Below are 16,232 nucleotides of genomic sequence, written 5' to 3' on the forward strand. Positions count from 1 at the left end.
AGATGACTCAGAATCTTAGAGATCAGTGACGCGCTAATTAAACTATAAGTGAATACAGAAGCTCTATTCTATGAATCAGACGCATAGATTCATGTAGCGCCGAGGAAGTCCACCAGCCACATCACATATAGCCGTCCACAGACGTTGGAGGTCAGTGCACTCACAGAGGACAAGGACATTGTTGACAACCGAGTATTCATATGAGGATATCGGAACTCGATACTGCAATTTTTGTGTCGGATCAGGTAATCCGTCGGAGACGAGACCTATCCGAAATCAGAAGACAATGTTTGATTATTCTGAGTGTACTTTTCATCCATGTCAGCTGTTGCCTTCAATGAAAGCAGGCTTTAGATACACATACGGAAACACGAGTATCACCTTTCATAGTGAGCTACATATTGTAGAGCAGAGTTGAGAATGTGTGCGCAGCGAGCAGAGAGAATAAAAATAAATATGTAGACTGCTCCGATGAGAAGATGTAATCTGCTGAGATGAGGCTGAGCTGGCGATATATGAAGATATAGTAATGGATGCAATAAGGTATGTTAAGTTCCTTTACATTAAAGTAGTTCACACAAAAACTTCTTTTTGTCAGCTGTGGCTGTGCAGTCGATTCGTTCAGCTTTAAACCCTGTCGATTCGGTTACGACAGTTGAGCTCGGTTTAAAAAGTTCTCTCCAAGAGAGCATTCTGTGTTACCTTATTAGTACTGTTATTTGTAGAATAAAGTCTATGTGATTATGCAAAAAGGACTTTTTCTTTTATTGCCAGGAGTTGAGATGTTGTGTTTTGCTCCATACGTGCTACGGGTGTCTAGGGTGAGAACAAAAAATGCATGGCTAGAAAAGAGTAGTGAAGTTGTTTAACGTGCCCAGTAACTCTGAATTTTAAACTTCGTTAAAGCAGAGACGGAGTCAATAGAGACTGTTTGCAACAGAGATGTACTAATACAATAGCGATCGCGCATTTTCTCTGTGAACTTTGCTGCGTTGTAGTTTTTTTAATGCAAAGCGCTGCGTGCTGTGACTCCATGATGCTTGCATGCCGCAGCATACTGAAAACCAGAATGGACGCCACTGTGTGAATAGTTAGTGAAACGACTTTATGTTGTTTATGTGCCTATCGAATCTATCACATGTTGTTGCTTATTAAAAATATGCTACTAATAGGTTAAAGAAATGTATTTTTATTTTATAGACATATACCTCTGTAGTATAAAAATTAATTCATGAATATTTTTCATTAATGGATTTTATAATACAAATAGCAATGTGTAACTATTTTTTTTACCATATTTATGGCAACCTCTTCGTATTCTAATTCCCCATCATAAATACGTGTGTTTCACTATTGTTTGGATTTCTAAAAGTTATAGCGCACTGATTTTTCAGGAATAACTTTGCTGCAGACTTAGTACACCTGAACCTAAAACGATTGTATGACATATTTGTCATTAGATTTTATGCACTATCAAACACTAGTATTTCTTTATATTTATTGTTTATTTTCCTTTCTAATTATAGTTAGTCTGTATGTAGACTGTGAAAGAATGATAATCAGATTCCAAACAAAGAGGATATTATAATATTATTTACTACAGTTTATTCGACAAATCAATATGAGTATATAATATGTAAAACTTACTGGGTCTTGGACGTTATCAGTTATCGGCCAATACTGAACCTATGGTATCGGAATCACGTATCGGAGAGTGAAAGGTTGGGGATAGGAGCATCCCTACAATTTATCCTAAATTAAGAGTTTCTCCAATTACTTCTGAAATGTAGGGCCGAAAGTGAGTTTTGTCGTAATCCACACAGATTTACGTCACTGGCTAAAGAATGCAGTAAAATTTATGGATCAAGGCATATACGGTTGGCAAACCAGAAAAGCCCCTCAGGCGCATGATATTTCAGAGTGCATGCTACTAGCGCTTTACACAAAGTGCAGCCTGATCGGGGACTTGTCCTCAAAAATTGGCCGGGCAATTTCACGAAAGATGGTTATAAAGGCTGTCGAAGTGAACATGGACTGCCACATAATGCATTGATCAATTCAGAAAGGTCCATCATGGCCTGGGCTAGGTATTTACTACCCAGAGGGCAAACACTTTTGGGAAGTGGATTGCAGCGATTTTGGAGATGGGAAATAAGACGCACAGAGAGGAGAGGAGGAGAATTTGCTGGACATCTTGTTTTTTCTTCATTGATGTCTTTCATCTGTTAAAGGTGTCACAAGTAGACACAATGAATATCATAGGGTATAAAATTTCCACATGTCTTGTTTGCACTATATTGAGAATGAGCTTGGGCTCAGAGAACCACCTGCTAAGGCATCACTGCATACAATTGATGTTATAGGGTTTCTCCTAGAGTCTACAGCAGAGATCAAAGTTGCATTTTTTTCGCTTTTATTTTGTATTTTGCATGCAATGGCAGACTGTGGTTACAATGATGACAAACAGTTTTCTGAAGTACTATGTGAGCCATGGTTCTAGTTAACACCACAGCAGGACTGGCTTATTTCTCATTCATAACTGAGGTTTCCTGCCTTGCCCTACATAGACTGCAGATTTCTCTGGATTCCCTAAATCTTTTCACAATATTTATGTATGGTAGTTGTTGAGAATACCTAAATTCTTTGTGATTTTTGCGTTCCCCAATTCACTGTCTTACTGTGAACAGTTTCACATCGGTCTTCTATACACCTTGTTTATTTTATTTTGCCTCTGTCGACAACTCTTCCGTCGCGTGCAGCCACCGACACGCCCAACCTATCACACCCCGGATCAGCGCCTTATCTTTGCCCAGAGCGACATGGCATGCGGACAAGTTGGTCACGTGCAAAACTTTGGACACGATCTTTTTCCAAATACACCACCCCCGCACGTCCGCTCAAAAGCCCTGGCGTCGGGTAACGCCGCCAGCCCGCAGCCGTGCCTGCGCCGCAGACACATCCCAGTTTTACCGACCTTAGGTGCAGACCCGGCTGCCCCGGTTTCCCACGCCAGCCGCACCGGTTTTACTAAAACAGTTTCTCGGTCACCGCGCTTTTTCTGGTCGACATCACCTGTTCGGGTATGTGGTGCATCAGCACACAGCGAAGTCCTACTGTCACCATGTCCCCCGGTGCGCTGGGGTTCCCCTGTTTGAAAAAGGTTTGAAAATGAACAAGAACAGTTGAAAACATTAGTGAGAATGTAGGAAGCAAAATAATCCACAAAAATTAATTGCAAAGAGTTAATCCACCGAGGCAGACGTTTACGCTAGATATATAATAACAAAAATTTTTGTCAGTCATATGGGCGCATTTCATCCAGAACAGAATCTGGCATGTTGGGAGCACCTCTGAAAACATCTATTTTTTTGAAACCAGAGGTCCCAGAGTGGATATAATCTGAAAATGATTCACACCCTGCATGCTTTCATTTGTGATCAGCACAGCCATCTGCATATTTTTGTCAAGCCAATGATGTCATCACCCACATCTCGACAACCCTAGTCTGACACACCCTGCGTCACGGAGTAACACGTCAACAACAATGAGGGTGGGACTACACACCAAATAGGTGTGAGGTGGTCTGCTGCACAGAAGAAACTACCGGGAAGGCCTATTACGCTTTACTAAAATACATGTAATAATACAATGGTCTGTATACCAGCACGCAAGGTCGGAGGAGAAATGCGCATGCTCAAGTACCTTACTTTCTCCGTTTTTAGCCATGTATCTTTGTGTAAGACGCTTAAGCAGTGCCATACTACTTGGTCTGGCTATGTAGTACTACATCGTTTTGAGATCTATGTTAGCAGTGGTTTCGTTGAGTACACAGGTATTTGAGGACAACACCGCGACCAGTGTAATGTAGTCCTGATATTATTCACAAACAAACTCGATGTTTCAAGTAAAGCTAGGTTTGAGTGGCCAAGATTAAGTAATGACATCTTCACCGGCTTCCGTGAGTCAAATTAAAGGGGCCTATTTCCTTTCCGTTTGACGCAAATACTCCACCTAGAAAGTAAAGTCAGTATGCAGGACTATAGAGAGATAGTAAAAGTCAAACGGATATAACTATACAGACTCGAACAGTAAGTTTGGCTAATACGTCTATAATGTAGTATGATCTAGAGGGTTCCAAGTATACTTATGAAATTAACAGTGAGTGTTGTGTTGATGCAGTCTGGTGAACCAGATGGTACCATCCTAATTAGTACCACATGGAAGTGTATCAATGAATGGCACAAATGCACAAGTGAATGTGAATACTATCGAGGAATTTAGGAACAAAGCAATAGCAAATAGTGAACAGTACGCCCGAAGTAGTGCAGAGAGATTTGCACACAGGACAAGTGCACCCACGTCAGCAAGTGATGTAGTGCAACAACAAACACACATGTACTGTGGAACAACACGCCCTTCTCGGAGTCACACGTGGACAGGAGGACAATATTACTGCAGCCCCAGGGGAGAGAAGTTTGGGCGTTCGCGTAGCCCGTCAGTTGGGATATATGAGGGTGGAGAGTGGGAGGATGAGTGAAATTTAACCCAGGCTCTCGCAACACCTTATCTCCGACATAACAACTCTGTGCACTCCAATTGACCGGCAGAACTGCCCGGACGCCATAGTATTTGCACTTCAACAATCTTGTCTTAGACTTACTGCATAGTGACATGTGCAGTGCATGGTCAGGTCAAAAACAATAACACAAAACAAAAGTAAAACAACACAGAACTGTGACGGTATGAATAACTAAGCGTTCTGAGAAAAGTCAGCTATTGTTAGGATTAAACTCGATAATCTGAAAAAATCTGCCAATGGCTCGGCCCTCGGGAATGGGTTTGCACACCCCCCTGATTTGGAAGAATACACAACATAAGGTAGCAATTCCCACAGAACAATTACGTTTTTTTTTTTTTTTACTGAACGGTTTAACGAGTTGCCGCATTTAGACTTCAGGTTTAAAGCAAGATGCTGTTAAAAGCAGCTTAGTGGATAATACAAAAACTGTTTGGTGTAAATTGCAGTAATAGCCAATCTTTAATCATTTTAGCTACTCATTGAAAGGAATAGAGTGACAATAAAAAAGGTCTCACCAATGAAAGGAACGTCACGGGTTAGACTACAGGGGGTAAAAACCGGCAGAACAAGCCCCTTTACTTTTTTTTTTTGTTTGTTTTTGTGTCGGGTGTTGTGGGGAGTTCGAATTTTTGATTTTTGTATTTTTTTGTTTTTGGTTGTTTTTATTTTTTTTTAGTGTTTTTTAAAGCTGGTCGCAAGAATTAGAGACCTCTTTGCTCGAAATACTAACGTAAGGTGAGGTCAATCAGAGGACAATGAAACTTTAATGCGACTAAACACAATCACTTTAACAATGAGTTAGGAGGCAAGATTGATACTCTGCACTCATCTACAAACAAGGCCTGGTCAGAACAATACCATCCATATGAGTCTGTTTTTTCAGAAATCATTTTACAGTTTCCAAAAAATAAATCTTTAATATTCAGTATTATATACATATAATCTGACCCCGACCAGGCTCTATTCAGCCTCAGCCCCCCATCAACTAGAGTGCCCCCCAAATATTGCTACACAGGAACAGAACTATGCCACGACGGTCTCGCCCCTCTTATACGGCTCCCCATTACTCACTAACATAACACCAGATAGGGCAACACAGGCCTTATGCTAGGTGCTATCTGTTGTTATTTGCAACGCAACAGGGGATGGGAGCAGCGGACAACCATCAATGTCAGCAAGGACGGCTGTGTGTGCTTGTTTTGTTTGGTTTGGTTATAAAGGCCAAACACGCCCAACAGCTGTGCTAATATACCCGGCCCTCTCAAGGCTCCTTCCCACCTTAGGCCTGACCCCAGCTCAAGCTAACTCAGGCGCGATGGACGCGAGATGATGGCCACGTCTGGTTTCTAGCATGTATGCACCTCAGAAAAGTATAAAAACAGCACCACACACCCCGAGGCAAGTAGGCTATTCATGACTTTAGACAATTTTTTATTTTTAGCAGCACACAGCTTATATACAGGCAAATGAGTGCCAGATAGAGAGGGGGAGAGATAAGCTGTGGTAGAAAGATTAAAAGTCGATGAGATGTACAGAACTGAGAAGAAGACAGATTAAATAGTTACGTGTCAGTGCAGTCGTGAACTACTAGTGTTTTTGCATCGAATTCTTTAAGGCGCTAAGTAAATTGTGTGCTTGTTCAGTATTCATAGGGCTGCACTGATACTATCGGCAAGTTTCCTTCTTTGTAAAACATGTGACCTGCGCATTGATGCATTTTTTGCTGCCTCAAGACGACTTTAAAAGGAGTCTTGAAAAAATGCGAATAGGGCATGCGACAGGATTGTTTCATCCCCCACTGACTCTTCGCCCTGTACACCAAGGGATTGCACCTTTTAGGACACCCTCGTCAAGCTCTGAGTTTGTGGACAACACTATACTCGTCATCCTCATACGCAGGGACGGTGATCGACATCATGTCTGCTTGAAGAAGCCGTAGGTTTGTGGAGAGCAGCTGGCTTGTCCTGGGTACAGTATATAACCGTTGTTCTTTGTGCTCGAAATATTGAGGGGGGATTGCATCCCCTGTCTCTGGTTGAAAAAAAAAAGACAAAAAGCATCCCCTATATCTGTCGAACCCCCACGCACCGCCATCGATCCGCTATTTAGTGATTGTTAAATATGTGATATATGTAAAAACTTATACAAATTAAGGTTGTGTAAAATTCTATACTTTATGATAATTCACATAAAAAAATAGAGTGAATTGGGCCAGGTCAGAAATCGGGTTTACTGTGACCACTGCTCCAGCAAGGGAGAAGCAAGTTGCTCGTTTATTTGTTGAGGCAAAAAGGCTTAAAGCGGCAACATTTGAAGTTCTTAAAAAGGAAGACAACATGAATAAGGTATTATTGTTTTTCCTTTATTATAATTTAAAGTACAGATTTAAGACATTATGTTCTGTTCGTAAGTGTGACGGTTACGGGATTGAGAGACGATAAGTAGGAGTCTGACATGTATCGAGTATGCTGACTCGTGCAAAAACCAAAGTGTACACGTCTTGCGAGTCAAAAAGCTTGACAGCGCGATGAAGCCCTGTAGCCGAAATACACGGTAGATGCCCTTATACTTCAAGCAATGAAAGAAAAAAATGACCCATGGTATGAGTTTTTTACGTTTTAATTAGTACACAAGCAATGTAATTTTCGGGGGGCATCTGTGGTCTAATGGTTGGGGAGAGTTGGACTTGTAAACCCGAAGGTTGGCAGGTTTGAGTCTCTTGGTTGCTTGGCCAGGAGTTTAGGTGGAAGGGGAGTGAAGTGAACGTGAGGGCTCTCTTCCACCCTCAATCTTACTTATGGCTGAAGTTGCCCCCTTGAGCAAAGGCACTGAAAGCCCCTATTTGTCTTGGCTACCCCGGGGCGCTGGATATAGCTGCCCACTGCTTCGGGGGGTGTGGTTCACCTTCTCATTGCTGAGTGTGTGTACTTTATGGGTTCCTTAAAAACGGCAGAGCACCAATGGTTACATACTTGGCACATGTCACAACTTTTCACTTTCGTTTTCTGAATATCAGCACATGTGTGTGCGAGCAAATAATAAGCTATTAATTTTTATACAAACCAGGCATAGCAACATATTGCGTTTAGTTCCTTGAATGAATCAGGATTTTGAACAATCGAGTGAGAGCCATTGATTCAACTCGGGGTCCATTCTGATGGACTCACATTGTTGAAGTTTTCAATCGAATCAGCCACTTATTGGGTGCAACAAATCGTGTTGATTTGAATGGATTCAAATAAATCATTTATCAAAAAACGGGGGTGTGGCCTCCACACAGTCCTGGAAAAGTGAAAGCTGTGGGCTTCGTTTGAATTGCCCTCTCACTCCCCTGTGGCCGGTTTTGTGTCTGACAGTCAGAAAGAAACTGTAACATTGCAATTACTTCACTATCCTGGTGCATCAGAAAATCAGTTTTGTTTTTCTTTTCGCTACTTATTCTTCACCAATGTTGTCTGCTGCTAAGTATTTAGTGGGATCCACAGCAGAACATTAAAACTTGAATTGTGGGATATAAATAACAGCTTAAATGTGGCCTGGTTATTCCATGAGTAGATCAAGACAGCGAGGAAACACAGAAGTCAATGACAGCACAGTGAAGGTGTGAATGGAAACAACATGGCCTGTGGCTCCGAATGTCGATGGTGCCATTTGTAAAGTAACACGCTGCCCAGAGGACTGAGGAAGATCAAATTAACATACGAAAAAACAGAGACTGGCTTAGTGTATGATTTCTGGGGGAATAAAATCATTAATCTTGCATGAATTCCCAAGGAAATCAAATAAACCAAGCACGCTTGTTTCCCAGCCGATGATGTACAGGCATATGCAAAAAGTTCTACTAAATCCACTGAAAATAAAACAGTTTCCTGTTGATGTAAAGTCAGTGTTGCGTGTCCCCGAGTGGATTTTCAATAGGTAGAGGAAAAATCTTTCGTGTACTAGTCCTATTGAAACTCAGATCCACTGAGGGTTGCGGTCATTATTTTCAAATGATTTTCAGATATACTCCCCAGCACATCAATATATATTCCAGTCTTCAATTCCATTCCTATTCAATGAAAATATACTGAATATTACATCAAGGCACTTTTTATTTTGGGCTAAGACTTTACTTGCATAATAGGAGCCCAAATGTCGTTTTATTTGAATGGATGTCAATGGTGGAGAGGCTTCACTTCTCGGGCTGAAGAAACAGCTTTTTTAGAGGAAACAGATTATCATTTAATGAACCGACCTTAGCCTATTGGCTAATCTTCAACAGGTTTTTTATACTAAACAATTCCTTTGAATTGAAGTAGTATTTTAGTAACTCAACCCCCAAAAACCCCAAATAAGAGAAGTCACTGACAGCCTACAACAATTCTCATTCATTCCTATGGTATCCGTAAATGGTGATTGAGTGTCACACAACTCTGACTAAAATTCAATGACGTCAAGGCTATAATTTGATTGGTTATTAAGGCACATGCGATGCAAGTTGACAGTTATAGCTTTCTCCAATAGTAATAATACAGACCCTCTCATCTCCCATAGCAAGACAATGGGGCCGTTTTTCAATACTATTAAACGCAAAGTTCCGGATTAATATAACGTTCAACTCAGCTGGAGTGCAAACTTCCTGAAGGACAGGGAAGACACACCCCAGTAATGCGGAAACTCCTTCAAATGGAACAGCAAGCGTACTGTGATAAGTCAATCAACTTGCCGTGGATAATCCAGCTTATCCTCACACTATATTTACAAAACAAAATATATTATCAAACACACTGCGACTTCTTTTCGTTTGAGCATAGTGTCCATTAGGCATATATATTTATACTCTGTGATTATCTTTACTGTATGTATAAAATGTAATGCACATAAACACTAATTGCCTCTTTTTCCTTAAATGTCAGTTTTAATGACAATAATAAAAATGTATAGTCTAAAATACAAGACTTAGTAAATAGACAATTATCGCAGGAAAATTCAGTTTCATTCAAATGTTATGCACACGCGTCTGTACGCTGGTAAAGATAAATATATAAAGTTATTAAGCTAAACTTTGCATCCGAGAGGTCCAAATTTGATATGACCAGGGAAAACGACATAATAATTTCATGAGACCAAAGATTAGATTATGTTAGTATTTACTCCAAAATCGCAAATGGCTTTGAAATGAGTCTTCATGTTAACGCACTACAGACACACCACAGTGAGTAGCAAATGTCAGAAAGCACTAGTCGAGGGTGAGGCTGCTCTTGAGTTCATGATCCTTGCGTACCGGTGATCGCCTGGGCTACACGATCAGGTACATTCTCAACCTTAAAAACTCTTAAAACTACAATTCATGACCTATAAACAATATTTAACAATTATGTTGGGTTTCTCCGTCTGGCTCATTGGCGCTAGTGTGTCTGCATACATGGTGGTAGAAAATGGTTGGACTTGCGCGTGGATACCTGTTTGCCGTTAATACATCGTTTTGCACAAGGTCACCGCTCGATGTATAACCGAGCGTGCGAGTTGAGAGCGAGTAATCACACATGCCGGGAGTGTAATATGTTGGTCGTTGTGACAGGCTGTACGATGCACTTATAATTTGCACTTCGAACTGAATCTGTACTTAAGCAACAACTGAGGATCTAATCACAAGTCCACAAGAGCACAAGTAGCATGAAAAGAACTTGTCATATGTCATAATTCGGCCCAATGACTGCCCTGAAGACCTTGATTAGTGCGTGTGGCGTTCCATGTGGTAAATCGGTAGACATAATTTTCGTTTTGGGGTTGGACAATGAAATCTACCGGACAGTAGCTCTCCAGATGGCAGGGTTGGTGAGACACCCCTGGTCTTAAGAGTTTTCAAATATTTGGAAAAGTACTGGTGCTTTGTGTTTTGTTATGTGTGATTTTGGTGGCCCGTACTCTATTCTATTAACTCTGCTTGGGTGCTAAACACTCTGGGGGACCCCAAAGACACACAAACGATTCATTCCATCAAAGAAAGTTTCAGTAGGACAGTGGAGTTATTGCCCAACTCCACATAAATACACATAAAATGAAATTGAATCGACAAGAGAGGGCGTGCAACATGAAGCTGTTATTATTTGTTTCTGCAAAATGCCAGAAGGTTATATATACACATTCTTGAATGTGACTTTGAAATGCTTTACAAAACAAACTGAGTAAATGGGATTAACACTACAAAAATGATTAACTGTTACAGTTATATTTTTTAGGGTCCTGACAAAAATTAATTCATTCAAATAATCCCATGCATTAGTGTACGTAACTGCTATTTTTTCAAAACATTAAGACATTTAAATGTACAACCATTTCATATCTCTACTACAATACTCACCGACACTCCTCTCATAATACTGACTGGCCTGCCCCATAGCAAATGACTGACAGGCAGATGTGTTTTTCTCACAGCGAGGGGCAGCCATTGAAAGAGAAGATGAGGATCTACTGTATATGCAGCTGTTATTATTCTGTTAAATCCAAACAACGTAAGGAATAAGAATTAATCCCAGATAAGTATAAACGACGCCTCCCAGTCCACAAAGACAATGGCCAACACTATAAAGTAAGGAATCAGGCAGGCATTATACACACAAGATAAGGAGTAACTAACAAGACATAATCTAAGATAGAACCATATGAAACATAGTCAAAACCAGGAAACCAAGCGAAAACAGGTAATTTAAAGAGCCCATGGGAGGAACAAACCAGAGATGGTCTTATTATTGGAATACGAAGTGTCTGTAGTAACGGTACCATAGGAAGAAAGGTGTAGACTCCCGGGTCAGGACTGGGATCACAAAAACTTTGTTTAGTAAACTAGTTGTTTATTTTAGAAACTACTTGTTGAAATTAGCCCCTGATAGGCTCTCGATTTATTGAATGCTAAGCTGTTCCTCACAACAGTTGTTCTTATCTAAGCCGTGGAGAACATCTCCTCCATTGAAATAACATAAATAAATAAATAAATCTACTATAAAACAAATCTGGCTGGGCCTGTGGTCTTTTTTCCCTGCTATACCGGGGCGAAGGGCGCAGTGTTGCATTAGCCATGGTAGGTGGGCTTTTGTTTTTTTTTAAAATTAATTCTCATATTTAATTCCGTTTTACATAACATGCACTCTTAAAATAATTGTTCTGTATTGTCTATTTTGTTTCATGAAAACCCTCTATTGTAACATCCTTCATGGTCAGTGTCACGCTTCGCAAATGCACAAAAGGTTGTTCTTATATGTTGGGCTCATATTAATTAAAATATTCTTAACACTAAGAAAAAGTTATTTGGTCCCTAGATGTTATAAACAATATGTATCATTCTCTGTTACCCTTTTATTTTTGGTTTAAAAACAAAACAAAAACAAAACAGAAAACAATAAATATTCCACACTTAAAAATGACACTGAATGTCATTGACTTTAACACAATGATAACAGGATGTCAAATTAAGTTGCATTTTATTTTATCTTGATGAAAAAAAAAATTGGTACACACACACTTTTTAAGCAAAACTGGTTCCGAAAGGTGAAGCTTGTGCAGCTTTTGCTAGCAGCGAAAAAAAGTATCACTTGTACCCCGTTTGCCTAACAAAATCATAATGATGTCTAATAAACACAAAATGACCTACAATATAAATCATCAAAAACAAAAACCCTCAAACCCAACACTCTGAATGTTATATTTGTATTTCAGCAGAGGGAGACTAAAACTCCTGCAATTTCTGCCCCTATGCAGCAGCATTGATGGCGATGCATAAGGCAGCGTGACAGATTGCTCCTCAGGTGAGAATGTACCTGAAGAATTTGCTCCACCGCAAATTCGGTTTTCATGCTGTTTGGTAAGCATGTGAAAAAAAAACAAAAAACAAAACAAAACAAAGCTATCTCACCAGAGACTAATTTAGCATGAAACCCAGTGTTGAAATACAGACCATTCATTCTTGCACATTCCACTGACAACCTGTGAAGGATTGCACTGAAACAAGTGTTTCTCCACAGGGCAACCGTTGGGTAAAAGGATTGAATCAGGTGGACTGTTGGTAAAAAACACAGCTGGATGAGGAATGATGCCGAAAGGGTGGGCATGGGATTTTTGCTGCCATTTGTTTTTATTTAATAAGGATGTCAGTGGAAGAGCCAACAGAGGCTATCAATTATATAAAAAGGCTTGTTTAAACAGGATGACTCACTGCAGAGTGGGACAAGAAGTTAAAATGAGGTGAACAGATAGGTGAAGTACTTAAATTGTAATATATATATATATATATATTATGTATATATATATATATATATATATATATATATATATTAATGCTTGAGTATTACAGTCACAAGTGTGATGAGAATCTCCCTTTATTTCACTTGTTTACATTCCTTACAGTTTAGCCATGACAAGATTTTGCTGGACACGCATCCCTGAGTTTGGGAAACATGGGTGGTGTGCTGTTAGATAAGAGGCTGTGAGATAGATAGTGTCTTAGATTCAAGAGCACATCATCAGACAAACATGACCAAGAATGTGAGGATGTTTTCATGAGATTCACCTATTTGAATCTCTGCATAAACAAGATAATCCCTGTCTTTTTACAAAATAATGAGCTCACTGGAAAATATTTCCTGTTCAACTTCAATTTCGCTGAACCAAAACAGTGGATTTAAATCTCTGTGCCACTTCAGGTGAAGTGCAGAAATTCAGTGAAGAGGTTAAACACTTATCTTTCCCTTCATCCCTTCAAGTCCAGAACACTCAGTTTAATGCTCTCCAGAATGTAGAGAGGTTTTTAGGATGTTCATTAGCCTGAGCTATTGGCAGTATCATACACATTGTTAATAGTGAACAAAATTAGGTGGAGAGGAAAAATGCGCTGTGACATAACAGCGACAGATAGATGTGCCACGGCTGAAATCGCCTGAAGTGAACGAGTGCTAAATAATACATTGGGCATGCTGAAGAGGCACCCTGCATTTAAAGAGGAAAATGTGGATGAAGTAGTCTGGTGTCATGGTGATGACAAGCTTTGAAATGTTAATGTTCGGCCAATGAATGTAGGGGAAAAGTGCAATCTGGCAGTTTCTGATAAACAGCACATGAGGCACTTCTTTGAGATTACAGGCTAATTATTTAAATTTGCCTCAGTGTTTGAAAATTAAAAAAAACTTTTCTGACCCCATTTTGAATTGGGAACTGAGAGGGCAAGCCCTTTGTGCCAGTGTCACCCTGGGTAACTTTATATAGAGTCGGGTGTACAAATAGGAGCTGGCATAATCATTAACACTCTGAACTAATTAAAGATCTTTACTGGGAAGACCAAAAGAAGTGTCGGGATCCAGTTCAGCTGAACTCTATCACCCACTGGACATGAATGCTTCTTGATTATAATTTTATTTTATTTTTATTTTTATTTTTTGTCTCAAGCACTCTGGGTAATGGGACTTGGAAGTCAGTTATACATTTTGGTGTTAATGTATTCGGGTCATTCATTATATACAACAGAAGGTCTTATGAATATTGCTGAGGCCTGAGGTCAGTGTTCTTGCCGTAGGGTAATTATTTTTGATACTCTGGAGATAGTCAGTTTCCCTCAAACCTTTCAAATGGAAGCTTTATTGAATAAGCTCAGCTTCAGCAAACCTTGTGGTCACAGAGGAAATTTAGAGCACAGAATCTGTAGAGCTCTCTATTGTCTGACTCTCTGTGAATACAAGAGCATTAAACACAAAACTTTGGGTCATTTTCTGGCTGCCATCTTGATTGTCATTTTCTGGCTGGCAGTGATCAGATATGGTGATCAGATATGGTACGTTTGAAATGGCATTCTACCATACTTCTCACAATATTTGTGATGGTGTATCCCACAATCAAACATGTTCCAGCTGACCTTACATTTCAAGAATGATGATTAAACTGAAAGCAATTCAAACTGTCATTGTTTAAAATGCAAAAGATAATTTTTTTGGTAAGACTTTAGTATAGGGACCAATTCTCACTATTAACTAGTTGCTTATTAGCGTGCCAATTAATAACATATAGACTGTTTATTAGCACTTATAAAGCATTTATTGTACACGAGTCAAGTCAAGTCAAGTCACCTTTATTTATATAGCGCTTTAAACAAAAAAGATTGCGTCAAAGCAACTGAACAACATTAATTAGGAAACAAGTGTGTCAATAATGCAAAATGACAGTTAAAGGCAGTTCATCATTGAATTCAGTGATGTCATCATGCAGCTAAGTTCAGTTTAAATAGTATCTGTGCAACAATTTTCCAATCCAGTCAACGATATCGCTGTAAATGAAGTGTCCCCAACTAAGCAAGCCAGAGGCGACAGCGGCAAGGAACCAAAACTCCATCGGTGACAGAATGGAGAAAAAAACCTTGGGAGAAACCAGGCTTAGTTGGGGGGCCAGTTCTCCTCTGACCAGACGAAACCAGCACTTCAATTCCAGGCTGCAGCAAAGTCAGATTGTGCAGAAGAATCATCTGTTTCTGTCGTCTTGTCCCGGTGGTCGTCTGAGACAAGGTCTTTACAGGGGATCTGTCTCTGGGGCTCTAGTTGTCTTGGTCTCCGCTGTCTTTCAGGGCTGTAGAGATCCTTTCTAGGTGCTGATCCACCATCTGGGCTGGATATGTACTGGATCCGGGTGACTGCAGTGACCCTCTGACTTGGATACATACTGGATCTAGTGGCTACGGTGACCTCGGAATAAGAGAGAAACAGAAGCATATTAGTGTGTTATGTGTAAGCCAGGTTAAAGAGATAGGTCTTTAATCTAGATTTAAACTGCAAGAGTGTGTCTGCCTCCTAAACAATGTTAGGTAGGTTATTTCAGAGTTTAGCCGCTAAATAGGAAAAGGACCTGCCGCCCGCAGTTGACTTTGATATACTAGGTATTATCAAATTGCCAGAGTTTTGAGAACACAGCGGACATGGAGGACTATAATTTAACAAGAGCTCATTCAAATACTGAGGTGCTAAACCATTCAGGGCTTTATAAGTAATAAGAAAGATTTTTTAAACATCTACGACTAACTATAGGTAGCCCGTGCAGTGTTGACAGGACCGGTCTAATATGGTCATACTTCCTGGTTCTAGTAAGAACTCTAGCTGCTGCATTTTGGACTAACTGGTGTCTGTTTACTAAGCGTGCAGAACAACCACCCAATAAAGCATTACAATAATCTAACCTTGAGGTCATAAACACATGGATTAACATTTCTGCATTTGACATCTAAATTACTTAATTTAGTAATAAATTACTTAATTGCTGTAATTTAGATATATTTTTTGAGATGGAAAAATGCAGTTTTACAAATGCTAGAAACATGGCTTTCTAAGGAAAGGTTGCTGTCAAATAGCACACCTAGGTTTCTAACTGATGACGAAGAATTGACAGAGGAGCCATCAAGTGTTAGACAGCATTTTAGGTTATTACATGCGGAGCTTTTAGGTCCTATAATTAACACCTCTGTTTTTTCAGAATTTAGTAGTAAGAAATTACTCGTCATCCAGTTTTTTATTTCGACTATGCATTCCATTAGTTTTTCAAATTGGTATGTTTCGCCAGGCCGCAAAGAGTAACATCAGTATAACAGTGAAAGCTAACACCTTTTTTCCTGATTATATCTCCCAAGGTTAACATGTAAAGC

The sequence above is a fragment of the Cyprinus carpio genome, chromosome A14 (genome assembly GCF_018340385.1).
Source record: "Cyprinus carpio isolate SPL01 chromosome A14, ASM1834038v1, whole genome shotgun sequence".
Classification (NCBI taxonomy): domain Eukaryota; kingdom Metazoa; phylum Chordata; class Actinopteri; order Cypriniformes; family Cyprinidae; genus Cyprinus; species Cyprinus carpio.